The sequence below is a fragment of the Jaculus jaculus genome, chromosome 8 (assembly GCF_020740685.1).
Source record: "Jaculus jaculus isolate mJacJac1 chromosome 8, mJacJac1.mat.Y.cur, whole genome shotgun sequence".
In the NCBI taxonomy this organism is placed as follows: Eukaryota; Metazoa; Chordata; class Mammalia; order Rodentia; family Dipodidae; genus Jaculus; species Jaculus jaculus.
The window spans coordinates 85,336,534-85,342,444 of NC_059109.1; the positions used below are offsets into that span (position 1 = coordinate 85,336,534).

The 5,911-nt window shown below is 42.8% G+C and overlaps 1 non-coding gene across 1 annotated transcript; it reads left to right on the forward strand.

Moving 5' to 3' along the window:
* Nucleotides 1-3,542: 3,542 nt before the first annotated feature.
* Nucleotides 3,543-3,674, forward strand: LOC123463218. The gene has a single exon (XR_006638809.1). It is a non-coding gene; the product is annotated as a small nucleolar RNA SNORA1 (small nucleolar RNA).
* The last annotated feature ends 2,237 nt before the right edge of the window (nucleotides 3,675-5,911 follow it).

The following is a 5,911-nucleotide window of genomic DNA, read 5'->3' on the forward strand; positions in this document are numbered from 1 at the left end:
TGCAAAACTTTTGCCAACATGATGTCAATGAATGTCACTGTCCTCTTGCTTGATAACTGCACTGCTCCTTCTCTCTGGTAGATGGATGGCATGGACACTTGGACCATCAAGAAGGTGACTTACAAGAACACTGCTGAATGCCAGCACACCTTTGTGAATTTCAACTTACTGGATCTTTCTGTGGGCCACATCTGGGTAGTAGGGGTAACACAAACCAAGAGAATTAACTTGAGGTACTATATTGATCCTGTCTATAAAAATCAATGTTGAATCCATAGCTGTTTGGACATCATCCACTGAGCAGCCTAGAAAGCTCAGCTGCTAGCCCCTTTTCATCACACATGCCATCTTCTTGTTAGCCTCAGACCTTCCTGAAACCACATATTGAAAACAGGTATCCTAGCCAGGTGTGGTGGCGCATGCCTTTAATCTCAACACTCAGGAGGCAGTGGTAGGAGGATCGTTGTGAGTTTGAGACCACCCTGAGGCTAGACAGTGAATTCCAGGTCAGCCTGGACCAGAGTGAAACCCTACCTCACAAAACCAAAAAAAAAAAAAAAAAAAAAAAAAAAAAAAAAAAAAAAAAGTATCCTGTCCTTCCCTACCTTCTGGGATACAAACTTTTTAAAAAAAATATTTTTTTTATTTAAGAGAGAAGCAGAAGATATATAGAGAGAATGGGCATGCCAGGGCCTCCAGCCACTGCATACAAACTCCAGATACATAAAACACCTTGTGCATCTGGCTTACATGGTTACTGAGGAATCAAACCAGGATCCTTAGGCTTCCCAGGCAAGCACCTTAACTGGTAAGCCTTCTATCCAGCCTGCTTTTTTTCCTGTTATTCCTTGGCATCCCAGATTAATGTATTTGACTTTGAAAATAAAGAGTTATTCCAAGGACAGGAGCTATATATGACCTAGAGGTCTCCAAATGACGGAAGAAAAGGACTGGCAAATATCTCACCTAGCATGTGTAAGGCTCTGGGTTCCATTCCTAGTGCCACCAGAAAATCCTAGCCCATAGCTGGGCATGCTGGCACATGCCTTTAATCCTTCAACCTCCTGAGTATTGGGATTAAAGGTATGAGCCACCACGCCCTGCTTATTGATGTTTTCTGACAATTAAACTATTAATATTAATAAAATGATAAAAACTATTAATATTAATAAAACTGGACCTAGAGACTAACATTTGCTGAACTTCTTTTCTCACTCTCTCTTTAAATTATTTATTTGCAAGGAGAGAGAGAGAATGGATGCATCAGGCCTCTAGCTACTGCAAATAAATTCCAGATGCATGTGTACTTTGTGCATCTGGCTTTATGTGGATACTGGGGAATCCAACCCCAGTCCTTAGACTTTGCAAGCAAGCACCTTAACTGTTGATCTATCCCTCAAGCTCTCTCTCCCTCTCTCTCTCTCTTTCTTTCTTTCTTTTTTTTTTCTAGGTAGGGTCTCACTCTAGTCCAGACTGACCTGGCATTCACTATTGTCTCAGGTTGGCCTTGAACTCACAATGGTCCTCCTACCTCAGCCTCCAAAGTGCTGGGATTAAAGGTGTGTACCACCACACCAGCTCTTTCTTTCTCTTTTTAAATCAAATCCAAGCCACGAATATATCATTATGATAGAGTGTTTACCTAATATGTGCTATGCTCTCCATTCAATCCTCAATACTGAAAAACAAACAAGTGTAATTTTATTACACTTCTTGCTTCTTGAGTGTTTGATGTCTCCCCCTACCACACAGTAAAATGCAACTCTCACATGAGCCCTATTATGCACTCACTCTGCTCCTGAGCTGGGAAGTAAGCTGGAGAAAGCCACACTGCCAGACAAATGGCTCCACTGCAAGCTGATCACCACCCTCACAAGGATTCCTAGTGTTCTCTGATCAATCCCCTCTTTCATGGTTAATTTTGCAACAGAAAAAACCACTCCAAAAATGTCGTTGCTTAAAACAACCATTTCATTCATTCTCTCAGTTCTAGCTGACTGGGGTCAGGATTTCTTCCGCAGTTTTATGTCAGATGGCTGCTGTGTCTGGGGTTGGCTCTGATGCTGACTCTAGCAGATGTCCAAGATGTCTTCTTTACTCATACCTGGCACCTTTGTGGGAATGGCTGAGCGAGCTGGCACTCGTCAGATATTGCTTTCTTGTCATAACCTTTCCACACGCCTAACATGGGCTGCTTCAGTCTGGTGAGCTAAGGGAAATGAAACAACTCATGTGGAGACGATCTCCTCCTAGAGTGTCTATTTTATATTTGCCATAGTAATTTAGATCCAAGAGTTTTTGAAAATGTAAAGTAAAAATACAAGCTAAGACATGTTTGATCTAAAAGCAGATTTGGCCCTTTCCTACATCTCAAAACACATAAGCAAGCTAGGTGTGGTGGTGTATATTTGTAATCACAACACTCAGGGGTCAGGAGGACCAGAAGAAGCTCAAGGTCATTCTTAGCTGCATAGTTCAAGACCAGCCTGGTTACATGAGATCCTGTCTCAAAAAAAAAAAAAAAAAAGAAAGAAAGAAAGAAAAAGAAACATGAATTTGAGGCCACCCTGAGACTACATAGTGAATTCCAGCTCAACCTGGGCTAGAGTAAGACCCTACCTCAAAAACAAAACAACACAAGACAAAAACAAAACAAAACCATAAACAAACAAACAAACAAACAAGCTAGGTGTGGTGGCACACGCCTTTTATCCCAGCACTTGGGAGGCAGAGGTAGAGGTAGGAATCGCCATGAGTTCAAGGCCACTCTGAGCCTGCATAGCCTGACTAGAGCAAGGCCCTACCTTGAAACACCTAAAACAAACAACAACAACAACAAAACCAGAGACTGGACAGATGGCTCAGCAGTTGAGAGCACTTGCTTACAAAGCCTAATCACCTGGGCTCAATTCCTCAGTACCCACATAGAAGTCCAGATACACAAAGTGGCACATGTATCTGGTTCAGCAGCTAGAGGTCCTGGTGTAGCCATTCTCTCTCTGTGTTAGGTGTGGTAGCATATACCTTTTATGCTAGCACTCAGGGAGGCCATGGTAGGAGGAGGATGTAGGAGTGAGTTTGAGCCCAGCCTGAGACTACATGTCAGCCTGGGCTAGAGCAAGACCCTACCTCAAAGAGAAAAACAAAACAAAACAAAACAAACAAACAAACAAAAAAACCTTGCTTTAGATTCTTCACATCAATCTTCCCATTTTTCTGAAATGTAGCAGTTATCTATTATAATTTAATAAACTTGGAGCAGGGCATGGTGGCACACACCTTTGATCTTAGCACTCAGGAGTCACAGGTGGGGGTATTGCTGTGAGTTTGAAACCAGCCTGGGAGTACAGAATGAGTGCCAGGTCAGCCAAAACAAAATGCATAAACTGGGTATGGTGACACATGCCTTTAATCTCAGCACTGAGGAAGCCGAGGTAGAATTGCTGAGTTTGAGGCCAGCCCAGCCAGGACTACACAGTGAATTCCACATCAGCTTGGGCTAGTACAAGACCCTACCATCATATATATATATATATATACATGGCCTCATTGTATATGAAAATAGGCAGGGTTGGTCAGTGTCCAGAATTTTTCAGTGTGGCTAAATTGAAACACAGGTCATGCCTTTATCACAGTCAATGCATTGCAGTGGGACAGTGAGACCTGTAACATTGTGCTTATTAAGCTCAAGAGTGAAGACATGTAATTAGAAAAATGTTGACTTCAGAGTTCATTTGCCAAAATATCAAGTTCTTTGTATTAGTAATCTTTTAGGATCCTAAAGTAAATCGCTTCAAGATGTCAGAGATCTCAGGACTATCTTCAGCTTAAGCAGAACTAAGGTGATGTCAATGGACAATGAAAGAATCACATGGGAAATCTCTTAGATTATTGGGGCTGGAGAGATGGTATAGCAGTTAAAGAGCTTGCCTGGAAAGGCTGGGTTCCATTCCCCAGTACCCATGTAAGCCAAATGCATAAGGTGGCACATGTGTCTGGAATTTAGTTGCAGTGGCTTGAGGGTCTGGTATGCCCATTCCTTTTCTATCTACTTCTCTCTCTAATAAATAAATAAATGAAATTAAAGACAACTTGCTGACTTTCCAGCACAGAGAGTGTAGGTGTGGGGGAGGGGTGTGCTGCTGCTGCAATCCAGTCGCAGTGACATACTTCTAGCTGCTGTCGTGTAACAATTTGTGTCAAAACTTCTTACCTTCTTCACTTGAAATCATAAACATTTTAGAACGTAGCGGCGGTTGGTCAGGAGTTTAGGAGCATCTTAGCTGGATGGTCCTGGTCTAGGGTCTCTCGGGAAACTGTAGTCAAGATGGCTGCTGAAAGCGTAGCGCTCTGCTTGGGGCTGGAAGACCCCTCCAGGGCAATGCACCCACATAGTCCTGGTTATTGGCAGGAAACCTCAGGCTTTTCCCGGGAGTACTTCGGCATGGCTCCTTTCACTCTTCTCATGGCATGCTAGCTGCCTTCCCTGAGAGTATACTGCCTAAGAGAAAACAAGTGAAAGGCCACCATGGTTTTTGTGACTTACTCTTGGAAGTCATCCTCTGTTGATCACTTCTGCCATATTCTATTAGTCACACGGGACATCAGTGAGAGGGAACAGCACGAGAGATCACCCAGACAGAGCTAGGACAAGAACAAATAGTGCTGAGGGGAGAAAAGATCAGGAAAAGTCAACTTTAATTTTGTTCCTGGGGCTGGGAATGGACTAGATAAGAAGTGAAAACAGAAGGGAGAATGACAACAATTTCTCCTTTTTCAGTTATTCTGGCAGGAACAAAGGGGGTAAGCTGCCTGTGTTTTTAAAAGGTCATTTTCAATTTCTTAGCTGAAACGAAGAAGGTTATTTCCCCTTAATTATTAATTGGTTTACGAAGATGAACAGATATTTTTAGCTTCTAACAAGAAATCAGCTTCTCCAGAATGATTGATGTTAATCCAGAATGATCAACAAGGACACAGCCTTTCAGGAAGTTCCTGTGTGCCAATGTCATTAAGAGTTAACTTTACAGGACAACACTGTCCAGGCTTCGTGCTGGGATGAAAAGGAGTGATTTTCTAGTGTGCATTAGTTGAAAACGAAGCAAAGTGAACTTTGCAATCAAAACAGGAAGGGAAAAACCAAGCTGCAATCTGACAATAACCTAAGAGCTTTGTTCTTTCACAACATGCAGAGAAGCAAAGGGTTTTTAAACTACTTTCATCTGAGCCAGAGTCCTTGGAAGAATGCCCTCTACGTGCTGTCTCTCCTTCCCCGTGCCCGGGCACTCCCCACCACTTCACTGAATTCGCTTTCATCATAGTCAACAAGGACATCTATGTTGCCCAATCCAACAGACGGGGTTCTGTTTTTTTTGGTTTTTTTTTTTTTGGTGGTGGTGGGGTGTCTAAGCAACGTTGATTAGTGGCTCTAGTATCTGAGAGAGCACTTCCTTTGTTTTCTATCTCCTTGGCCATCTGTGTACTGTCACTACCCAACCTCCGAAAGCTGAGGATCTTGGACATCTTGGGTCTTGTCTTCCTGTACTCTTTCTTATGATTTTATCCTATGTGACAGCTCTGATACCATCTAGATGCTCACGTGCCAACATTTACATATCCAGCCTTGGAACTTGGGACAACTATGTCCAAGTTGCCTTCCTGACGTTCTCATTAGGGAAATTCATAGCCAACCCAATACGCCTCTGGATGTTCTTGGTGACTCGCCTCCCAAACCTGTTGCGGCACTCTAAGCCTGTTTTGTAGATGGCACTGTCTCTCAGCTGCCCCGGTAAGAGCTTTCATCAGATATCTGGATTTATCTTTTCCCTTACTCTGCATCTAATTCAAGAGAAGAGTTATTGTTTCTATCTGTAAAGTCCATTGCAAACATGCCCACCTCCAGTACTATCCA